The 24,436-nt window shown below is 38.3% G+C and overlaps 1 long non-coding RNA gene across 1 annotated transcript in view; it reads left to right on the top strand.

Moving 5' to 3' along the window:
- Positions 1-24,436, top strand: part of LOC308605080 — a 45,712-nt gene that overhangs the window by 7,727 nt on the left and 13,549 nt on the right. The window contains exons 2-3 of the long non-coding RNA XR_014013598.1: positions 4,385-4,456; positions 4,770-4,875. This is a non-coding gene — a long non-coding RNA (uncharacterized lncRNA). The remainder of the gene's footprint in view (positions 1-4,384; positions 4,457-4,769; positions 4,876-24,436) is intronic.

Raw genomic sequence — 24,436 nt, 5'->3', positions numbered from 1 at the left:
GCAGGCAAGTCTGGCGGGGAGGGGAAGGCGGGGAGGAACTCTCTGTTCCTGAGGGTCTGGTCGGTCATAGGAAGCGCTTGGGGTGCGGGTCGCAGGATTCTGAGAGCTCGAAGCGGCCGCGCTGGGCCTGGCCTGAGCGACCCGGCGGCGCTCCCATCCCAGGCGGCGCGGCGGTCTCCGCCTTCTGCGTGCGGGCCGCAGTCGGGCCACAGGTCGTCCAGTTGGGGCCGGCCTAGCCCTTAGGGAGGCCTCTGCAGATGGCCGGACGGCAGGGAACCCCCAGGCCCCGGCCTAGACGCGGAGAATTCACAAGGGTATTTCCAGGCCCCAGCGGCCTCTGGGCAGGGGTTAGCTCAGAGTCAGGTTTCTGCTTCCACCAAAAAAGAATTACACAAGTTTTCCAGATCTGCAGTGATCTCAAGGCCGACTGCTTTCTTAGGAGCCTATAGGTATTTTTGCCTGTAGAAGTGAATTTGAACCATTCCTCTTTCCCTCTTGTGAGCTGGTCACAGGCCTGGTAAGGATTCATCCCAGGCACATTCAGGTCTGTGCCTCCTTCTTGGGACGTGGTGTGTCCCACACACTGCTGGGCCTGCGGGGTGGGTGGGGGGAGGAGGTCCTGCGCTGTGATGGGGAGGTGAGCTTCCCTGCAGGACTAGTCTGATGGGGGTGAGAGGCCTACCTGGAGGACGGCAGGGGAGGCACGGAAAGGAGGAGGAGACAGGCCCTGAGCTGTGTGTGGAGGGCTGGAGGTGGTGAGGGTAGCCCTCTCCCTAAGAAAAAGAGGCCTGTGGAGTTTTGCTGCCTGGACTAAGAAGACAGGGGGGATACGCCCAGTCTAAAGGTGGATGGCACAAGACTCCCAGCTCCCAGAGACCAAACTAGGATGGCAAATCTATATTTTCCTGGCTGATCCTTGTATTTTAATCCTTTCCCATTTGTTTTCTGTTTACTCTTTAGTCAAGTGTTTCTGAAAATCTTGCCAAAAGGAGGTCATTCAGTTAACATATTTATTGAGAGCCCACTGCATGCCAGGAATAGGAATGGGATAATTAATAGGACATTTCCTGACTTCACAGGGCTCACAATCCAATTTTCTCTATAGAGAAAAAAACAGGCAATTAAAATATCCTGTGAAAAGGGACGCATGGGCTTATATATGGTGAAGTGAGCATGGCTGTTTAGGGCTACTTACAAGAAATTCAACATTTCTGGAACATAGAGGGGAGAGGACCGGGTGGGGGTGTAGAGAGACAGCCTTGGGTGATTAACCTGGACCCAAAAGAGGGGTTTAAAGTGTGAGCAGTGCATCATGGGGCCTTCATGTTGGTGGCAGGAAATGATGCTAAGGGGGGCATGGTGCTGCACTAGATCAGATGCCCTCTAGATTTCCCTTCTGGTGTTAAGATTTGAAGATTCACTTTTATTTTATTAAAGGACCTGGTATTCTGTGCCAGCATCTGCTGAGGCATGTATAGGTTTAAAAAAAATACCTATGCTTATTCTACCTACATGGTTAATATTTCACACCTTGAAAAGAAAAAAAAAACCTAAAAACGAATTTAAAAAATTTTGAAAAAAAATTTTGGCTGTGCTGTGAGTCTTGTGGGATCTTAGTTCCCTGACCAGGGATCAAACCCGGGCCCTCGAGTCCTAACCACTGGACCACCAGGGAATTCCCCTTAAAAATTAATTTTAAGAGAACTCATCTAGCAGAAAATTTTGTGAAGATACTGCAGTTAGAAAATTGACATTTGAGATGAAACCTAAAATAGTGAAGAAGACACTGTCCTGACCTCATGGAGTTTACAATCCAGTGGAAGATACAGAGAAATAAATACAAGTTGTTCAGCATCCCTGGAATATAAAGGGCACCAGACAGGGCAGGCTTTAAACTCTCAGAAAGTCAGATCATGGGGGTGGGGCATTTAGCTCAAGGTAGCTCAAAGAAGTCCAAAGGGGAAATCTGGAGAACATTCATAGGAAAGAGAAAGCTTTCATGGGTTGACACAGCCCTTATCCTCTCTGGAAATGCCGGCGCCTTCATGACATTTGTGAGTCTCAGGACTGCTATAAGCTAATGACTCTTCTCTAGAGGGACAAAGGAAAAGTCTTGCAAATAACTAGACTTTAAAAAAATGTTAGTTTGATGTCTTAATGATTAATTATGAAAATACCTAGATGTTGTACTTTTAATTGGAACCACTGAATCCGTTTGTAGCATTTTGGTAGGGGCAGGAGGGACAATAAATTGAGTCCCTGCTGTGTTTCATAGGCACTTCACGTACATTGCCTTTCCTAACCCTCATAGCAACTCCATGAAGTAGGTGTTTATGTTTCTATTATATTTCCATTTTATAGATGAGGAAACTGAGGCCTAGTGAGTTTATTATGCAAGGTCACTTGGTGAGTAAAAGTGGCAGAGCTATCTGACTCCAAGTCTGTGTTCTGTTCACTCTTCTCATGAGGGCTTTTTGCAACCCAGAGAGTGATGATCCTTGAAAAGAAAATCATATTAAGAGTGTTCACATTTGAGGACTTTCAATCCCTGTGGAAAAAATAGGGTTGAGTGAACTTATAGTATCCCTATAAGTTATTTTAGGGTTGCCAATATAAAAATTAAGGAGATCACAATAAGTAGGAATGTTTTATACAGATTGAATTCACACATGTGATTAATTTGTCTTTACCATCCTTGCTTGCTAGAAAAATTTCAGAATAAAGAGATGCTGATGTATTAGTTTTGTTTTATTATACAGAGAAACATATGTATAGTCTTATATTTAAATGGAAACTCCCTCTTTATTTCACAGTTTGTAGTCTCTAAGTCACTCTCCCTGGGTTGTGACTGAATATAGCTTGTCATTAGTATGTAGACCATCTGGGGTTTGTGATTGGGGGAGGGATTATGGTAATATTATAATTTTATAGATTGATAACATTTGATAGGTAAAAGGAAAAGACGTTTGTATTTTTTTTAATCCCAGGATTACATTAATCAATCAATTCAATAAATATTTGTTGAGCACATACTACTGCCAGGCGAAGACAAACCGAGTCCTTGCTGTGGAGAGTGTGTCAGGAAGGAAGGAATACAATGTGTGCTCAGCTCCTGCTATGTGCCAAACACTCTCCTAGACACATTTAATGCTTCAGACAAACCTGCTGTCTGTCCCTGTGTATAGAGTACATGCACAAAAAAAGGGAGGCTCAGAAAATTTAAATAACTTGTTCAAGATCACACAGCTTGTAAATGGCAGGGCTCCAATTCAAACGCAGCAATAAAGAGTATGCTTTTTCACTACAACACACTGCAGTTTTGCCTGTGCAAATACTAAAAACTGTGAGTACTTGCTAGTCATTTTATCCTTCCTTGGCCTGTGTCCTCAGCTAAAACAGCTGGATAACTATTCTTATCCTGTTTACCTCATGGAACACTCTTAAAACTCAAACTGTAAGAAATGTTTTTAAAAAAGCTGTTCCTAATTGTTTAGCTGAATTGAATCTCACAGGAGAAAAAAACATATGAACTCTAATAACAGGTTTATTAATAGTAGTCTATTGATGGAAAAAAATACTTTAGTCCAGTAGGATCAGAATTTGATGAATGATTGCTGTTCTTTGTTTTATTAATTAATTTAATGCCAAACATTTATTGGACATAGTAGAATTGCAATGAGCCAGTGGATACAGAGTCTATGGCAAGTTACTTTTCCAAAAGGGGCTTCAAATCTAGTGGGTGAAACAGAATATATAAACAGGTAAATAATGAAAATGTGCTATAACAGATGCCCAAGGTTTCTTGAGATCTAACAACATTCTGAGCCTCCCTAAACAAGGCTAGAATCTTTGTCTCCAAAAGTGTTTATCAAGCTAGAAGACACCTGGGCAGCTCGTTAAAAACATAGAATCCCACTTCACTCTCATAGAATCAGATTTTCTAGAGGTGGGGCCTGACTCTCCATTTTAAACAAATTCTCCAATAGTTCTTATTCTAGTTCTAGATCAGAATTTGGGGAAAAGAGCTAGAGCACTTGATTATAGTCAAGTGGCCTAAAGAAAAACAGTCCCCTGGTCCCTAACTGGGATGTGGTTATACTCTACCAGCAAAGGTTAAGAATTCAAACCCACTTAAGGAATTTGGTGTGCTAAAGGGTGGGAAAGGTTGATGGGAAATTTTCAAAGCAGATGATGATAACATACAATTATAACATATCATATTGGGGGTGGGGAGCATTTGGGCTAATAGTCTTACCCATGAGTTAATTTAAAATTGTGAGTGGTTGCCACTCAACTCCAGAGCATCTAGTTGATTAAATAAGAGTAGAGCAGAGAGTTCCAAATGTTCTTTTATTTTTTTAAGCCAAGGAATCTTTTATTCCAGTGAAACTTTAATGGAAGGCTGACACCTAAAGAAGAACTGCCGTGGCTGAAGAAAAGGATGGGTGAGGAAGAGGTGGGTGCCCTGAAAACCACAAGTGCAGCTGTGAATTCAGCAGCCTGTGAGGGATTTGAGCCAAGGACCAGGCTTGTGTTCCAAGCCTGGCACCATGTGGGCACATAAGAAGTGCATAGTGTTTGATGACTTCTATGGACTGAATGTGTCCCACCCCCGCCAAATTCCTATGTTGAAACCTAATCCCCAATGTGATGGTATTTTGAAGATGGGGTCTTTAGGAGATGATAGCTTATGAGGGTAGAACCCTCATGAATGAGATTACTGCCCTTGTAAAAGAGACCCCAGAGAGCTCCCTTGCTCCTTCCACCAGGTGAGGCTACAGTGAAAGGACTTCTGTCTATAAACCAGGAAGCAGACCCACACCAGACACTGACTCTGCTGACACCAAGATCTTGGACTTCCCAGCTGCCAAAACAGTAAGAAATAAATTCTCTTATTTCTAAGTTACCCAGTCTATGGTATTCTGTTATATTAGCCCAAATGGACTAAAGTGACTGAATGAATAAATGAATAAAATGCCATCATTTCTGCTTCAAAATGTAATTGAAGAATGCAAAGCTTGCTAATATTTTTTATCAGTAAAGACTAAAGTAAATAATCCATTTAGTGGCTTATTTTCATCACCAAATTCTTTTGGCCACTTATGGTCTTACTTGCCTTCTTTGAACATGAATTTATGAAGCATTTGGTCTTTACAGTCCAATTTCCTCCAGGACTGTTTCCACTTGACTTAATCAGGAAAAGAACCCAGGTGAAGTCAGGAAAACTGGCGAAATTCAGGCTGTTTTTTTTTGGGGGGGTGGAGGTGTAGGATAGGACAAAAAGGAAGAAAGGAAACCATTTCTCTGTAAGAATGACATGTGATTAATTTTAAAAATAAAATTTATTTTTTACCTGATGATGAAAATAATATATTTTCACTGTAGAAAGTATGGAAAATACAGTAAAGCACAAAGAAGGAAATAAAATTTACTTTTCCTATCATTACCCAGAGATAATGCTGTTATTGGTGTCTATCATTCCAGTCATATCTTTATACAGTAGTCTTTTTTTTCAAATTAGGATCACATCCTAATGTGTTTTAAACTTGCTTTTATCATTAAATGATATACATGAATATTTCCTATGTCATTAAGTATTGTTCTATAACATCATTTTAAAATTTCTACATCATAATCGAAGAATATACCACATTTTGTCAAACTAATTTCTTATTGTTGAACATTTGGGTTATTTTCCATTTTTTCACTAGCATGAAGTGTGTGACATTGAGTATCCTTTAATCTTTGTGTGTGTGTGTCTGTGTCTCAGTATTTATGGTATGTTTATTTTTTAAGGCTTTTGACCCTCCAGAATGGTTAGACTCCTGCTGAAAATGGATGCAAGTTCTTGGTCCTCACACTGCAATGACAATCTGGCTATTTATGATCTGTACTGGTTATTTGACAGGGAGCACACCACTTTCCTAGATTTGGGAAGGAAGGGAGGGTATTAAAACCCTGGGTGTAGTATAGGTATTTCCCAGATATTTGCAGTTAAAAAGCTATCTCAATATTTTGTTTTTTCTTAAAAAGCACCATAGTCTGAAGAAGGAAGGCTGATTAGCTGGCTCCATGGCCGCTGCCTGATGCCTGCAGGGTGTTCTGAGTGTTTTCTTCTTCAGAGCCTCATGGTTGTGCCTAACTGAGACATTACCCCAGAAGAACCTCCACCACCATGACCACCACTACTTCTGAACTGAGTCTGTCTTTGGCTATAAATTTGCTTTGGAGACTTCTCTAGAAGTTAAATTTGTTTGTGTGGAGGCTGAAACTAGTCACTTGCCCACATGTGTAACATGAGCCACATTAGAATAAAGATCTAGGATGGTGGTAAATTGTTCTGCCTAAACCGAATCAATAATGGCAGTGGATATTAGCACTTATAACTTACAAATGATATCTTTCCCAGTCCCTCTCAGTTCAGCCTGGGTTTGACTTTTTTTTTCATGCCCTATACACGAAGGGTGTGTGCACGTGCACGTGCGCGCGAGTTATTTTGGAAATTTTGAACAAGATTTCCATATGTTATTGTGGTATACTGCTATAACCAAGTGTTAATTCAATACACACACACACACACACACACACATTACTTGTTTGGGGAAATACACTGACTTCTCTTGCTCACAAAACTGAAAAATTGGCAGAATCTTTAACTTGTAACTTGGCAGTATTGCAATTTACAGGCAAGAAAGGCAAGCTAAATTGGGTGAAAATTGTTTGAAAAAAAGTTTTGAGTCTTAGACAGTGAAAATCATGTGGCTGAGTGTGCACATTCGGATGTTTTCTGCTTGATTTTTAACCACATCCATTGGCACTGCCAGAGGCAGTTAAAGCTTCCCAGTGAAGATGTGTGATGTCCAGGGGAAGGTGTGGGGATTTATGTCTATCCTGTCCATGCTGTTTGTTAATGTTAAAATGACTGTTGGTTTACTTGTTTTGAAATATTGATTAGGGAAATATGAAATGTGATTTTATCGAGCTTCATAAATCCACCTTAATCATGAATTATATAAACACAGACTTAGGACTTGGGAGGTCAAAATCAGACATGTTTGCAGGCCTGAGCTTTTTCTGTGGGTTCCTGGAACATTCGTGGTGACTGAGACTCAGCAGGAACCTGACAACTCTAAGAACAGGCTTTCTCTTCTGAATGCTGGGGGCTTTGAAATTGTCTTCACGATGAGGGAGGATTCATAAAGTAATGAAAAGCTGTTTCCTTTTTAAAACGTTCAGACAGCAACACAAACATCTGGGAATTTATTTAAGTACTCTGGTTCCCTGAATTACCCATTTCCTTAACATATACTTTACTTATTTTTCCGAGAGGGGGTAAATATCCACTTTGTGTTTTTCCCAGTTCAACTGTGTAAGGCTCCTCATTTTAGCATTTAGTTTGCTTGATATTTAAGAGTACAAAGTAAGACCCTATCACTCGAGCTATGATTTGGGGGGCAAGGGGGAGTAGGATGTTATCAGGTGTGTGGGGCAAAGTGATTTTTGTGTGGTCAAGTTTCATTACGTTATAGTTTCACTTCTTATAAATCAAATAAAGGAATAGATGGCTAAAAAGATCTAGTGTATCTTTTAAAATATTATTAAGCAACAATATTTTGCTCAATACTTGAATTAAGCAAAACTTCCATTCTTTTCTCCTTTTCAGAATTTAATTCCTCTTTCCAATTTCTGAAGTCACGAGACTTCTCTTTCTTTCTCTTTCTTTCCCTCACCCTGCAATGTCTCAAGTGGTGAAAATGCATGTGTGGTGAAGGGAGGTGGGGAGTAGTGGTCAGAATTCTCAGAAAGCTAGGATGAGAGGACCCAGCTTGATTTCTACACTTGGAAAAATAGTTTATGTCTATTTAGGGATGTGAGATCTGGATGGATATAAAAATTGGGACATACTTAAATATTTCAGTATGTAATATCAGATGATGAGACGGTGCAGCATTTATAGCTTCCTGGGTTGTCAGTGTGGTTTGGTCTCTTCTTCTGTTTTACTTGTCACATTTGTAGTAGGTAAAGTCAGTGTGGTTTTAAATGTTCAGGACTGGGCTATTTTTAACTAACTGGACTATATTATCATATGTGGCTTGCCAGTTTATAATCAATTAAAATATGAGAAAAAATATGAGATCTATTGATTAACATGACTATACTAAATAGAATTTAATTTAGTTGATTTATTTAGTAAGCATTTTAGGACATCACAGTTACTACTGTGAACTTCAATGGCTTAGAAGCAACAGTTGTTACTATGCAGCATTGGACATGGAAATGTGAGGACTGGGCTTAATAGATATACATTTAGTGGTATAACCTGGCAGTTGCCTAGTTTAATATCCTGTTGCCAGTTGAAATACTATTCATTTACCCTTGTCTCATAAAAGTAGGTTTCAGGACATATTTTTAAAAATTCTAGCTATATGAACTGGTTAGTTTATTTATTAAAAAAAATTTAAACAGTAGTTAATTGTGATTTGCGGGTCATTCCTTCCCCCCCCCATTCATTTAATCTCTGCTTCCTTAAATAAATGAACGAGTATTCTGGATGTCTCCTTCTCCACCTCAAATTTAGGAGTATTGTGAAGTGAGACTAATACACTCGACTATGGAAAGGTATATATTTGCACCGTATTACCTGGGTTCTCTTCTCAGTGTCTCTTTCTGGTTCAGATGGAATTATCAATTTTATATCTAGGTCTGGTGAAATAAAAACTGAGGGAGAGGGACCTCCCAGAACCCCATTTTCTGAAATGTCATGTTGCCTGACATGAATGAATACACAGTTACACTCTGGTACCCTGGGACTGTCAGTGAATATATGCACAGATCCCAACTAGGAGAGGATTCCCTGTGAGGAAAAGATAGGCCTAAGGTCCTCTAAGTATGAAGATGTGTTGCAACAAGTCCCAGAAGTAGTTCATCGTTGAGATCCAGAATTACATGTTTGGGTTTGTGATAACATGGAACCAAAGCGAGGCTTTCATTAGCAAAGGTGAAAATGCCTAATTCTGTTATATCAAACTTAGTTGATTAATGAGAGGGCTGACAGTTTTGGATGTTTTTGTTTGTTTTGGTGTGTGTATATGTGAAGAGGGTGTTTGGCGAGAGCCAGGCAGTGTGAGAACAGTTCTAGGGGTCTGATTCCTTTGGGAACAACCCCAAGTTTCTCATCTGACCCTGGTAATCTTTGATTATCATTCAGCACAGTACCTGGCTCTTAATAAATGGGTCTGTTTCATAGCTGCAATAGAAATCGATCCCTCTACTGTGTGGTCACCTCTTCCCTGTCTCTACCCGCCTGCCCCCAAATTTGGCCTTTCATCTTGAGATTTGGGTCACAACCTTTGTGGAAGGGTGGAAAAAAGCAGAATTGGCAGTTATCCCAGTGATCTGCATTCTAATAAATTAAGGTCTACTTTATTCTACTCTTTTGGGGGGAATTGTGCCTGTTGGCATTTTGTGGGAAGGATGCATTTCTTAATGACTAACTCTACCTCAAACTTTTTTTGGACCCAAGAGGGGATATAAAAAATAAATTGTTAAAAGGGGCACAACTGAAAGTATAAGATTTACACTCAAGCCAAGAACTTTATTTGCATATCAAATAAATGACAGAGTCATGCTTGTAGTCTCAGAATCTCTAGCTATCATAATCAGTAAAGAAAGTGAAACCAGATGTTTTCATTTAAGCTTTGAATTGTGTTACTATTAAAATAAAAATCAAGTTTCTTTAAGTATTCTTCTAGGTCCAATCTAATCATTTTTTTCTACATAGAATTCTTGGAAAGGCCAATGGCATTTTGAGAGTGGAACCTGGAGTTTTGCTGGATTTAACAGTTCTCCATGAAGCTGCATACAAATTTTGTTCATTTGCCCTTTTGCTGTATATTTCTTAAAGCGCTATTTTTGTTGTGGTTTCAGTGATTCTCATCCAAAAACATAGCAGCCTCATGTCATGGAAAAACACTGGACTGGGAGAATCAAGTCTCGTCTCAGTCCTTCCATTAAATGAAAAGATTTGAGCTTTTGGAAAACCACTTTAACTCTTTGGACCTCAGTTTCGCCAGCTGCGTGTTGGTCTGCCACGTAAGGTCACTTCTTTTGTCTAATGTTTTAAGTCTTTATTAGAACAAGCACATTACAAGTGAGCTACAAGGATACTCGTCCATAGAAATTAGACATCTCAAGCTTCAGAATAACACTGCTTAGCGTTTAAAGTGAGTGTCATTGTTGGCAGAGTGTGTAAATCTTAGCATTAGAAAAGCAAATACCATTAACTTATTGAACTGAGTTTGAAATATTCTAATGTATTAAGAATAACATTTAATGCTTTTTCTGTTATGCTAGTAATTCACGTTCATTGCAGAACATTTACGAAATTCAGAAAAAAAGAAAAAAATTGATCTTAATCTCACCACTCAGAACTAACCAGTAATATTTTGATATATTTTCATTCCTTTTGGCTCTTTATATTTCTCTTACATTCTATGCCATATATGATTTATTTTTACAAAGTTTGTAAAATATTTTTAAATTGTTTGTGCTATTTTGTATTTTTTTTCACTTGAGAAAACATTGTGAGTTGCTTCCCATGTCCTTATTGTGAAACATGATTTTTGGAAGCTTTTTATTTTTGTGACTATAAAACATATATTTACCAGATATAAAGATTTAAACAATAACTAGTTTTATAAAGCAGAAAATTAAACTTTCTCTCTCTTCACACACTGCCAACTCACTTTGTCTCAGTCATATTCCCTGGAGGCAACTCCATTTAAAGCTTGGGGTATATTTTTATGGTCATTAAAAAGTGTAAGTATATAAATGTATATGTATGTCCGTGTGTATGAGTTTTTTCTTAAGGTCATTCCACTCAAGCCACTTTACACTTTGTGGTTTTTCAGGCAGCATCACAGGTGCATAGTTTATTTTTTCTTCCAGTTTTATTGAGGTATAATTGACACACAGCACTGTGTAAGTTTAGGGTGTAGAGAATAATGCTTTGACATACATTGTGAAATGATCATCACAGTAAGTTTAGTGAATGTCTATCACCTCATGCAGGTGCAAAATTAAAGGAACAGAAAAAATTTCCTTGTGATGAGAACTCTTAGGATTTAGTCTCTCTTTTTTTAATATATTTATTTATTTATTTATTTATTTATTTTTGGCTGTCTTGGGTCTTCATTGCTGCGTGTGGGCTTTCTCTAGTTGTGGCGAGCGGGGGCTACTCTTCATTGCAGTGCGCAGGCTTCTCATTGCGGTGGCTTCTCTTGTTGCGGAGCACGGGCTCTAGGCGCGTGGGCTTCAGTAGTTGTGGCGCACGGGCTCAGTGGTTGCGGCGCACGGGCTCAGTAGTTGTGGCTTGCGGGCTCTAGAGCGCAGGCTCAGTGGTTGTGGCGCACAGGCTTAGTTGCTCTGCGGCATGTGGGATCTTCCCGGACCAGGGCTCGAACCCGTGTCCCCTGCGTTGGCAGGTGGATTCTTAACCACTGCGCCACCAGGGAAGTCCAGGATTTACTCTGTTAATAACTTTCATATATAACATACAGCAGTGTTGATTATCTTTATCATGTTGTATATTACATCCCTAGTATATACTTATAACTAGAAGTTTGTACCCTTGGACTGCTTTCATCAAATTCCTCCTCTCCCCACTCCCACCTCTGGTAACCACAAATCTGATCTCTTTTTTTCTGTGACTTTGTTTTTGAAGTATAATTGATCTCCAACACTATGCTAGTTCCTGTATGCAACATAGCGGTTCGATATTTCTATACGTTTCAAAATGATCAGCGGGGTGGATATTTTCTAGTGGGTATGTACAGCCAGAATTGCCCCACCACAGGGGCTACACAATGATTCCATTCATGGTTGACCAATTTTATTTAATCAATCTCCTATTGCTGGACATTGTGGTTGATTTGAAATTATTTTATTTTGCTTTTAAAAGTGTTGCATAAATATCTTGTATGCAAATTTTGGGGTCATCTTTGATTATTTCCCTAGAATGAGTTCCTAGATGTAAAATGACTGGGTCAAATGTTATATACGTGTGATTTGGGGTACATATTGCCAGTTTTCCTACAGCAATATCTTCCTGGTTTACATTCCTGAGAGCCATGTATGAGAAGCTTTTGTCCTGTCCTTTTCCAATTCAGAACTCGTCAAAATTTAAAGTAAAATTTTCATCATCACTGTGTCAATTTTTACCTCAATTTTAGTTCAGGACATTCCTTTCAAAGTATAGGATAAAAAGTAATTCAAAATCTCTGGTGCCTTGATCATCTTTGATTCCTCTGGTGAGACTTTATAAAGGACCCTTGGGAATTTTAAGTTCTACTATACTATATTTCTGTTTTTATTTAGTATCATGAACTCACAGATTAATGATTTATATATTTCGTCTTTTAAATTTTGAAACTGGCTGGCTTAGATTTCCTCTCCTATTAAAATATAAAGTCCTTTAGGAATGAAACCTATTAAAGGACATTGTCATTTATAGCTCAGTAACTAGAGTCTGGTCTGATTGAGCTTCTAAAAATCTTTGTTAGTGGGAGATGAAGAGATCCCAGGATTGGAGGATAGGGTGCCTTATCTAAGGGGAAGTGTCATTGCTGGAAGAGGGAAAGGGGACCAGTGGAGATTCAGTGTAATGAATAGCAATTTAAATACATTGGAGTTAAAATTGCCAAGGTCCAAAGCTTTTTCTTAAGCATATAACAGTAAAGGTAACCATATTTTATTTGTATTGAAAAACACACTTTAACACTTTGGTTTTAGCAAACTGTGACCATTAGTAGCAAACCACAGTTTCATTCAGTCTTTAAAGAAATGTGTGTTACATTTTAGTTGAACATTTTCCTGGTCTTTAGATTTTGTGACTGGAGATACATTCGAGTTATTGCTATGCTTTTTTCCTAGAAAAGAGTACTCCCAAATGGGCAGTGTTTTGAAATATAGCCAGCACCATTTCAATACAGCACTCTACCATGGGGTTCAGTTTATGACAATGGAATGCAGCAATAACTAGTCACAGAGGAATTGAGGTCATAGTATAATGGGGAGCAGGTTCAAGCCTAAGTCAGGATGCTTTTGTTTGATTCCTGGCCCTGGATTAATTAATAGCCCACATTACGCTGGACAGGTAAGGTAGGTCATGACAGTATAGGCATTTAATAAATAATAGTGTGAGCGAGCAATGCCGCTTAGGGTCCTAACCCTCCATGATATCTTCACTAAATCAGGTGGTCAAAATACAACTGGAGCAAAGAACACCTAACCACCGAGTTCAGTTTAAGCCATACAGACAGGACTTTTCTTCCTCTTCTCCTGAGTTTGTCCAGCTATAGCAAAATATTGGTACCAGTAAGATATAATCTAGAATCTGTGACTTTTTTTCTTCATTCATTTATTCAGCAAAGGTTTATTGACTATGACTATGAGGCAGGTCCTGTGCTACTCACTTAAATTTACAGTGGTAGGAGTCAGGGGAGTCAGACTGGAAGGTACACAGAATAGGAGCCCACCCTACATCTGGCATCCCTCGGTTCTGCATTGAGATGCAGATGCTTGGGCCTGTCGAGAACTTCACCACTGGCTCCCCTGTGAGAGATAAGAACCCGACTTTGCAGTTATTGCTGCCTGACCCTTCAGTACGCAGAGGTTGGAAGGGGAAAAAAAGCAAAATTTGAATATTAAAACTCTCCCTGTCCTCATAGATCTTGATTCTTGAATTTCACTGTCATACTAATATCTTGAGTCATTTATTTCATAGATGGTAGTGATTTGTTTTTGATAAGTAGCTCAATACCTTTTCAATCATCAAAAGACCAACTTGTCCACACAACAGAATAGTAAATTAAAGACACATTCTAAATATACTTTCACATACACAGTTCACAAATGTATGCAGGAACACGCATACAACTGTTAAAGCACCCTGCCTTGCTGGTTCTTTTTAAAATTAATTTATTTGGTTGCACCGGGTTTTAGCTGTGGCAGGCAGGCTCCTTAGTTGTGGCATGTGAACTCTTAGTTGTGGCATGCATGTGGGATCTAGTTTCCTGACCAGGGATTGAACCCAGGCCCCCTGAATTGGGAGCATGGAGTCTTATCCACTGCACCACCAGGGAAGTTCCCTTGTTGGTTCTTAAGAATAGAATTAGACCGACAGTTGTGAAATACAAACTGAACCACATATATTTGGGGAAAAAATTATACCTTAAGAAAAAAACCAGTTCTGAGGCAGAAATGTGCTATTTGAGAAACAAGAACTTGTAAAACACCACACTTTGTCAAAACTGGCTTAATGGAAGCAGCATCTTGCCAAAGTGTATCTAATCAGTATTCCACTGTATCGAGGCCACAAAGTAGGGAAGGTTTCATCTTCAGTTTTGCAAAAAACATTTTTTTTCTTTTTTTTTAAAAGTATCCTGTCGTAATCAAGAGTAAAATATTTAACTTCTGAATACATTTATTGGATTCTTATTTAATAAAAATTGAGAAAAAGACTTGTAAAGAAAACTCTTGGTGTATTAAGCGTGGCACGTTCTCTGAGGCACAGGAACCCAGGGTGCTCTAAGAAACACTTTGACATTTTCAGGACTTTCTGCCGTCTGGGATGTAGATCAAACCTGCAAGGCATATCTGACCATCTCAGGACAAGGAATGATCGTCTCAGGCATCGATCATGCTCTATGTTTGATGAAAGATTGGGATAGAGTCGAACCATGCATTTCAGTGTGGGACTTTAATATTTGCATTTGGCATTTATTAGCTGATGAGTTACTGGAGATTGGCATTCTTTTGGACAGCCGATATTATCTAGCCATTTAATTGCGGCCTAGAGGTGTACGGAAGGGTGCCTCGGACAGCATGTTTTCTGAGTGTTGGGCAAGACTGATGTTCACAAAACTTGTAGCTGCATGTAACATTATCCAATGCTAGTCTTGAAAATACAATGACTCTGCAAGAGATTGTGGAAAATTTAGAATAACTAAGACTTACATTTCCAAGACTACCTTGGCTTTATGAATTAAATTCCAGTACCTTTCTCCAGTTTTCTCTCTGTCACCCCCTCTGACCATCCCTAGACCCTGTTTAACAATCCTCAAACCCCTTCCCCAGTCCACTTTAATGGACTCAACATCTCAGATTTCATTTTTATTTTTAAATTAATTTTTTAATTGGAGTATAGTTGATTTACGATGTTGTGTCACTTTCTGCTGTACAGCAAAGTGAATCAGCCATACATATATATATATATATATATATATATATCCACTCTCCTCTAGACTCCATTCCCATATAGGTCATTACAGAACACTGAATAGAGTTCCCTGTGTTATACAGTAGGTTCTTATTAGTTATCTTTTATATATAGTAGTGTGTATATGTCATCGGATTTCACTTTTAGTATTCTAGGAATTTATTACGTAAATTAGAGCAAGAAGCAAATACAGAGGAAAGAAAAAAATTGATCAATAGTGTGGAAAAATAGGACTATATGAGGGTTAAAGGAGCCAGGATTATTTAGCTTGGAAGAGAGAAACTTGTGGGTAGCTTAATAAAACTTTTCAGGTATATGAAGGGTTATTGTATGGAGACTGGTGACCAGCTGTTCTCTTTGCTGCTGAGAAGAGAACAAAAGGAAATGGTCTTTAAGTTCAGCAGGGGGTAGATAGGTTGAACATAGGGAAGAATTCCCCCAAAGTGAGGTTTGCTAAGCATTGGAATGGATTACCGTAGAATCTCTTTCTGGAGATGTTTGGAAATAAGTCAGAAACTGATGTGGGAGGAATGGTTTAGGTAGGTGGAGCCTTGCTTAAGGCACTGGAGAATCAACCAGATGACCTGCCCTTTGCTGGTCCCTTGAGTCTACACCAAGCCAGCTGGACCTCAGTCTGACAAGGTATGGAGGAGTGCCAGGCTAGTTCATGCCTTTGACTGTTTTAGCAGATGCTGAGCCAGTGTTCACGCTGCCACTGGCTTGATTTTCTTGGTATCTAATTATTATTTGGTGGGAAGTAGTGATCGGGGCAGGGGTGGAAGGAGGTTAAGAATACTGCCTTGTCATAGGCGAAAGTATACATAGGCCCCCTTCAAAGAATTCTGAGTAAGGGCAAATTCTATGAAGTGTGAGAGGCCCTTGTAATTTTGTTCTTTTTTTTTTTTTAGGCCTCAAATACTTTTGTCCCCTCAGCAATATAGCTTCTATGTGTTCATTAAAACTGCTCCTTCCTTAAAGCTTTTGAGATACAGAAGTATGTGTATGTCTCTGAAGAAGTGTTCTATTTAGTTCTTGTTAATAAACTAATTAGAATAGTAGAATTTTAGGCTTGGTTGGAATCTTGGAGTGACTATCTCGTTTAAAGCAGTGGAAAAGTTTTTCCAACCTTATTAATAATCCCCAAATTGTATTGCCATGACAGTAATAAATAATATAAATATTACCACAAGAATTAAGTAAAATCACATTAGCCAAAATAACTTAGTGTGTTATTTTTAACTAAGCTGTAAGTATAATACTTTTACTGAATTGAATTTTTCTATTTTTTAAAAATTTAATTCATCATTTAGACACGGCTTAAGAGATCTGACAGGGCTTCCCTGGTGGCGCAGTGGTTGAGAGTCCGCCTGCCAATGCAGGGGACACGGGTTCGTGCCCCAGTCCGGGAAGATCCCACATGCTGTGGAGCAGCTGAGCCCGTGAGCCATGGCCGTTGAGCCTGCGCGTCCGGAGCCTGTGCTCCGCAACGGGAGGGGCCACAGCAGTGAGAGGCCCGCGTACCGCAAAAAAAAAAAAAAAAAAAAAAAAGAGATCGGACAACATGTACTCAGTTTTAAGTACTAAAAGTTTGAATACTGGCTAATAAAGTATTCTTGGTTGCTTCAAACATGATTATTACAATAGAACCACAGTAAAAGATTGAATCAATACTAATAGCTGATTATAAACACACACACACAATCAAATGTAAACCCTTTGTTACTGAACAGTTAAGATGAAAGATTATACTACTGCAGTTTTTAGCCTAGAGATTTTTCTCTTTCAACTACTTTAAGAAGTTTTGAGATTAAAACTGTTTTAAACTTTACTTCTGACATCGTTCTACAAAAATGTCATTAAAGAAAATGAAAGTAACATTTTACTGTGCAGCATCAGACTCATGAACGTGGTGTATTCTTTCTCTTTTAGTCATTTCCTTTAATGCTCCATTCACAAAGATTCATAAAGAAGCAACTGCATCGAGGATGTGCTTTGGCAGGCAAGGAGAGGACATGTGTTCAATTTCCCACCCCATTGTCTAGCTTTGAACTATTAATATAAAGCCCAGAAACCCGAACTCTTATCTTTCCCTTCCCTAATAGGGGTGACCAGACCTATTCATACTAACCTGGTGAAAATCCAAAAAATTAATGGGTCAGTCTGATAGTCTTAGGGCTTCCTAAATTTTCTTTGTTCTTACAAGATATTCAGGTCTATAAAACCTAATTTATTCTTAGGGACACCAGCAGACTGCTTGAAGTCAGATATTTCATCTAAAGAATATGACAGATGGGGAAGTAAGGGCAAGAAGCCAGAGGGAGCTTGATGCTTCTGGCCCAGGTAACACCTGATAAGGTCAAGTCAGCAAGTCTTTCAGCTTTACTAATAATGACAGCCTGAAGCTTGGGTTTGGTCAATAGCCTGTACATGCCCTCTCTCTAACTGGAAAGGTCATATGTCATAGAATATTTTTTCAGTTTTAAAAAATCTGCTGGAAGTTCATCCTGATTTCTTGACACAGTTTTGGAAAGGAGCAAAGCTAGAATATTTGATGCATCTCATGGGTCTATGGTAGAGTTCGACACATGTGCACGCACACTTGTTCTTAAGACTTCTGTGTGGTCAAGAGAGCTTGCTGTTCAGAACTCAAAGTTGGCCTAAGACACCAGACTACAGTACTTGCTTTCTTTGTTCTGTTTGACTGAACTAAATGTCTTCAAGTTTCGTTTTCAATTTTCATTGTAAAAACTGTGAAGGCAAGGTATTTGCTTACTGCTGGGATTTGATTCTATCTTAAAGACCTGGAGCAGAAGTTTTATACAGGTTTCAGAAAGCTGGTGTTTTATGATACATATATAGTACAAGGTATAAAAATGTAAAGTAACCCAGTAAGAGTAAAAACAACATAACAAAAACTAAAAAAAAAAAATCCAAAGTTGAATACTTAGTACACCTCTCACAATAGAAACCCAGACTTTTAAGTGATTGCAGCATGCATTTAACGTGAGGAATCTGTGAACGTTGTTCCCTAACAGTTAAAAGATCTGATGGAGTTATATGTTTCTGTCCTCTTATTCATGTTGGCCAGCTATTCGTATATTCAGATGCAGTAGATTCATGGGAGAATTTCTAGCAGGAGTTCTGGTATATTATTCTGTGTTATGCTTTCTCTATCTATTTTTTATGATGCGCATCCTGTTGATTCTGCTCATGATGGTAGAAAGGACTTATTTTGGATTATGATTGCACTATTGATATACATTTGATACTTTGTCTAAGATAATCAAAAATCAGGTAAAGGCAAGAGTATTTTAGCTTTTTAATTAATATATGCATTTCCCACCTGCTCAGCCTAAAAACTGTCTTGTAGGATTAAAGGGAAGGGGAGTGTTCATGGGAAATCATTTTTAAAGGAAAAAAGAATGATACATAGAGTTAAAAAGCAACAATATAAACTGTTAAAGGACCAATGTTTCAACACAAACAATATCCAAGTTATATAAAAGCCCTGTGTATGATATGTTTATTGTTATTAATTTTTAGGCTCTATAGTCTTTGGGGACTTTGCTGGCCTGGATATCTAGTTCAGTAGAGTACATTCAGCTGCATTGTGCATTTTGAGTTCTATGGAACTGTTGTGCTTCATCCCTATTTACCTCATCCTTGTGGGCAAGCATCTGCTTTTTCATCTTACTGCTAAGAACTGCAGCTGGATTTCTGGAATTTTGTGGCTGTCTGGTATTTTCTTCTGCATATTAATATGATTAAATTGTACCAATGGTTCTCTTTTGATCCCTTCAAAATGAATATACTCCTAATATTTTTAGATTATGAAAATAAGATAGCTTTGTTGGAAAATATTCTAACAGTATAGGAAAGTACAGAAGTTAACAACAAAAAAGACCCCAAGATAACACTGGTATTATGATAACACATTGGTGATCATCCTTACAGATGTTTCTCAATGTACGTATATTCACATATAAAAATGTATAAGTAAATACACATGCACTTTTACATAAATGAGAATACTAAACAAACTGTCTTGTAACCTTTTCCCATACTAATAACTACAGATATACATCACTATTTTACTGGATGCATTATGTATAATGTGTATGGAATGCTGCCTGGCATTCAGTAGGCCCTCAACTAATAGTTGTTGAATGAATAAGCAATAATTTATTTAACCAATCTCCCATAAATGGACATGATTTATTTCCAGTTTTTCAGTATTGTAAATTACGTTGCAATGAATATCCTTTTGCATCTTCTTGGGTCACATGTGCAATGATCTATTTAAGGAAACTTCTTAGAAGTGGAATTGCTGGGTCAAAAGGTAGAAATATTTAACAGTTTGACAGTGACAAACTTGCAGAGTTGCTAAATTTATGCTAAAGTTGTTCAAAATTATACCATCAGCAACAGTACACGAAAGTGTCTGTTTCCACACATTCTTCCCTGCACTCTGATTGTTATCAGTGTTTTAGAATTTGCCATCCTGATAGAAAAATTGCTGTACTGGTTTTATTTGCATTGTTCACATTACAAGCAAAGCTGAATATCTCTTTGCATATTTACTGGCTGTTATTCATTGTGTGCTCTTTGTCCAATGATTTTCTCTTGAAACACCAGAGACCTGTTTTATTCTGCTGAAGGCATCTAATTTTGTAATCCCCAAATATACCCCAAACAGGTAATAAAATACTTCCTTCAGTTGGGTATACTGGTAAGTGAACATGTGGAACCATAGTCCTCACTTGTCAGAGATAGCAAAGAAGAGAATTTGGAGATTTTACCACTTAGTGTAGTGTCTCTTTGTCTGAGGACCACTACCAAAGTTTTAAGAGATTTGTTAAAGAGGCAATAGTCATCTGGAACAAAGATTATGTTGTTCAATATCTGGATTCCAAAAAGTGGGGAAAAATCAGTTTATTATTTATGTATATTAAAATGACACACTATTTCCAACTGCTAGATACAACGTTCACCTTTCTTCTGTTTTTGTTTTTTTGTTTTTGCTTCATCAACAGGCTTCTGAAATGTGTGTGTGTGTGTGTGTGTGTGTGTGTGTGTGTGTGTATTTAATTAGAGAGAAACTCATTCCTAACTTCATATGTAGTATTGGGACCAAAACTTATTTAGTGAGGCTAATTTTTTTTCAGATCAAAGTTGCTGCTGAATTCCCAATATGAATAAATCACAAGGGTTTTAGTACCCTTCCAGAAAGTGATAATAAAATGCTTGTTTTTAAAAACAGTAGGTATGTTATGTCCAGTGGGGTTAGTTCAATTCTTAATTTTCCAGACCAAAATGCCAGAAAATGAACTTGGGTTTCTTGGTGAACTGACTTCCAGCAGAGAGAGTGTGAGACTTGTGATGTGCCCCCGTACTTCCCCCTTCTTCAGCCTCCTTTTTCCACTTGGCACACCTTGCTCAGCCCTCTAGCCCTGCTTGGAAAAATGTCCTCATCAGTGAGTACTTGTGGGGTTAGGGTGATAAGGATTCTAAAGGAAAGAGTGCCTTGTTTCAATTCAAATAGCTTGATTAGTCACAGGGATACTTAATCCACTACAAATAGTAGAATCCTCCAGCAAGCTTCTTTGTGTTCATCAGAGTATTTTGTACTTGTTTAAGGGGAAAAAAATGAACAAATGAATGCAAACTATGCAGGAACTGTCCAGTTAACAGAGCTCTAATTTTCCTGATTCTAAATTGTGTAAGCATTTGGATATTTTTAAATTTTAATTTTTAACATATTTTAAAATTGTCTTTAAAAGGTACATAACATACAATTTACCATTTTAACTGTTTTAAGTGTATAGGTCAGTGGCATTAAATACATTCATGTTGTTGTTTTGTGGTCGTCACCACCATCCATGTCCAGGACTCTTTTCATCTTGTAAAATTGAAACCCAGTACCCATTAAACAATAACTGCCCATTCTCCCCTTCCCCCAACCCCTGGCAACCACCATTCTATTTCGTGGAGACTTTTTTGAGGGATATTATATTATATCTCCTTCTTTTAAAAATAGGATAGAAATCCAACTATCAGGAATGGCTTTAGTTGCGTTCCTGCCTGGACACACGGTTGGACAGTCCTATAATTTAATGGATCTTCCTGAAATGCGTGTCAGGTCATTTCTACACATAACTTTAAAAAATACTTCATATGAGTACTAGAGGTTCTTGCATCTCTTATCCTACTAACTTTTTGCAGCCATAAGAATATCTTATTAAGGATTATGCGAAATAACCTCCTACAAATCCTGATATTATTACACTGCCCAAAAAACTTCAAAGCATCAGGAAAGTTTTTTTTTTTTTTTTAACTAAACCAGATTCAGCTGGCTACCCCAATTGGCTACAGAGTACTAAAGAAGAGACTGAACTTGATCCTGCTGCCCTTGCATACACAACACTCCCATTGACTCTAGAGAAGACTTAAGTGCATGAAAGGATTCCAAGATCAAAAGGTTAGCTCTACGGGGAGCTGTGTCTGGCTCAAGCAATCCATTTTTTTTTTCTATTGACAGAGAAAACGTTTTATAGTTCTTTTTCAAGGTTTTTCAAACTTTTACAAAAACAGGCTACTTGTGAAAAAGTGAGAAGGCATCTAATTGAACTATATCCAGAGGAGATCATGGCAGAGACCAACCGGGAGGAAAACATTTCTAAATCAGAGTGATATTGGCCAATCACTTGTATTAAAAAAAAAGTTTTTGAGGCACCAGCTGAGGGATATTTTCATAATGAAACCTGGTTGGGCTGTGAAGCAGAATGTGAGATAAATTAAACCCCAAAGTTTGTGAGTTTTTACCCTTGTCTGTTAATGACAACACTTTCAAGGTTATATAACCTTTACATTTTATGAAATCTGTGAAATAGGAAAAAATACATGCTGTGGGCAGATGATCAACCATCATTTCTGGGAAGATAAATGCCTTCAAACATTTCAAAAAGAAATATCCTTTAGGAGAGTAAATAACAAGCAGGAGTAGTAATAGCATTTTTGAGGAAAGTGAGATACGGTTCTACATGTGAATTTTCTACATCTATTGGAGCTCCTTAGTATATCTAAGAATTTATTCATTTATCAAACATGTTTTTGGGTGCACTTACTATGTGCCAAATGTTAATCTAATAGTTTTCCAAAAACTTCAACTGAACAAGTATACAAGGAAGTGGATTACATTTAGTAAAAAAGGATCGACAAAATACTTGAGACAAGTACTTTGTATTCTCAAATCACTCTTCGTTAGTAAATTTACCTCAAGAATTTTCTCCAGCTTCACCTGGAATGTACAAATTTTTATGGCAAATGGCTTCTGTGATCTGTCTCCTAGGAATAACTGTTCTAATGTTTATCCTAATACAGGTACCAGGACAGAGAACAGTACATTGAACTGACTTGAAAAGCATGTTTTATAATCAGAAAACCAATTTACTGCCATTAAGTTGTTGTTGTGGTTTTTTTTTGACATTAAGTTTTGATCTTAAGCATCCTCCATTGTATGAGCAATGGAAAGCCTTGGTGAGGAGCTTGTCTGAACAGTTCTCTTGCATTTTCACATAATTGGACTTGACAGTTTTCTGCCATTGCACAGGATAACTGCAGTTGATGGTGTTCATGTTTTTACTTAAGGGCCATTGAATTGTATTAGAAACTTTATACTACTCTCTTGTAATCCTGTAAGTCATTTTTGAGTTGCATGATTGAAAGTGAATAATAATGTACCGCAAAACAAAAATTACTCATGCAGTTAAAGCTTTCTGTGTGTAGTTTTAGAAACAACCAGTCCACAGAGAATAGGGCTCATGAAAGAAATGAAAATACATGTTCATCCCTACCCACTCCTTGTTGCCTAGGCTTAGTCAGATCTGGTGAAAACATTAAGCCACTTACCCTAAGTGGTATTGGATAGCTAATTTATTCAGCTTCTGGAAAGTACTGAGTTGATGCTTACAGAGGCAGGATTTAAAATTTGGGAGGGTGGAGGAAGGTTCTAGCAAACTCTTCCACGTGCCCAAAGGCCCACAGAAATCATGTGCTTTTTTTTTTTTTCAATTACCTTAGGTTTTCTTGGTAATTTTTAGGTGTTTCATGGGTCATGTTCTTGTACAGTGGTTAAGTTGGCTTGCTGAAATGGATCTAAAAAAACGACTGAGAGAGGTGACTGGTTGAAAAAAGAGTTTATGAGTGGGTACTCAGAAAATTGAGGAGGTATGACTCCCAAATTTCTCTTCTAGCCAATTAACACTAAGGTCTGAAACTTTCCCCATTAGTGTCAATCAGGCCATTGTTTCCAAGAAGGGGCCTGCTAAAATTCAAATATGTCCCTTTGGAGCATTAGCACATTAATTTAGGTGATTTTGTCAGGCTAGCTAAGCCATTATCTATGGAACTAAGAAAGAAGGGTCCAGGAGGAGTAATATGATAGATACTCAGGTATTAATAGAGAAGGAAGTTGGAAGAAGAAAGGTCCTGAGAATATAATAACATCTGTTGAATGCAGTCCAGGTGTAGGCACATAGCACGGAAATTTGGCAGCTTGATGTGGCATAAACATCCTAGAATGATGGCTTTGTTGGGGTTGGGGATATTAGAAACAATGGAGTCACTCTGGTAAAGAGGGTTTAGGTGTCACTGAAGACAAATGCAACCTGTTTCACAACCTGATTTGGAGTTTGGTTTTTACAGTAGCTCGTCATAGGAGATTAAAAAGCCTTAGCCTGTATACGGAAAAAGGCTTCATCTCAAGTCTTCACTCTGCCTGATTGAGGCTGCTTGGGTTGGGGTGCTGGGTCAAGGAGAAGTTCTGAAGCCAAGTCCAGACTTAGGGGAAGGAATTCTATCATTTAATGATTTCTGCCATAGGTCCCAGGGGAACAAGTGGTCGGTTATTGCAGCCTTAGATTCTGCTGCATTTTTGAGAATTAAGTACATCAGCAATGACAGTGACAACTCAGTCCAGTCCTGACAAATGTGAGAAGAGCTTGGGGACATCCAGCTAATGAATCTACAAGAGTTCTGGGCAGCCTTGATGGGCCGAAGTATTCTCCTTGCATATTTGTATAAACCTGGAAAATTGCTTCTTGAAGAGAAAAGGAAGTGATATTTTTAGACTTGGATCAGCATTTCCAGCACATCTATTGA

Source organism: Mesoplodon bidens (assembly GCF_964165515.1).
Source record: "Mesoplodon bidens genome assembly, chromosome: 17".
Taxonomy (NCBI): domain Eukaryota; kingdom Metazoa; phylum Chordata; class Mammalia; order Artiodactyla; family Ziphiidae; genus Mesoplodon; species Mesoplodon bidens.
This window is presented reverse-complemented; position numbering and strand designations above follow the sequence as displayed.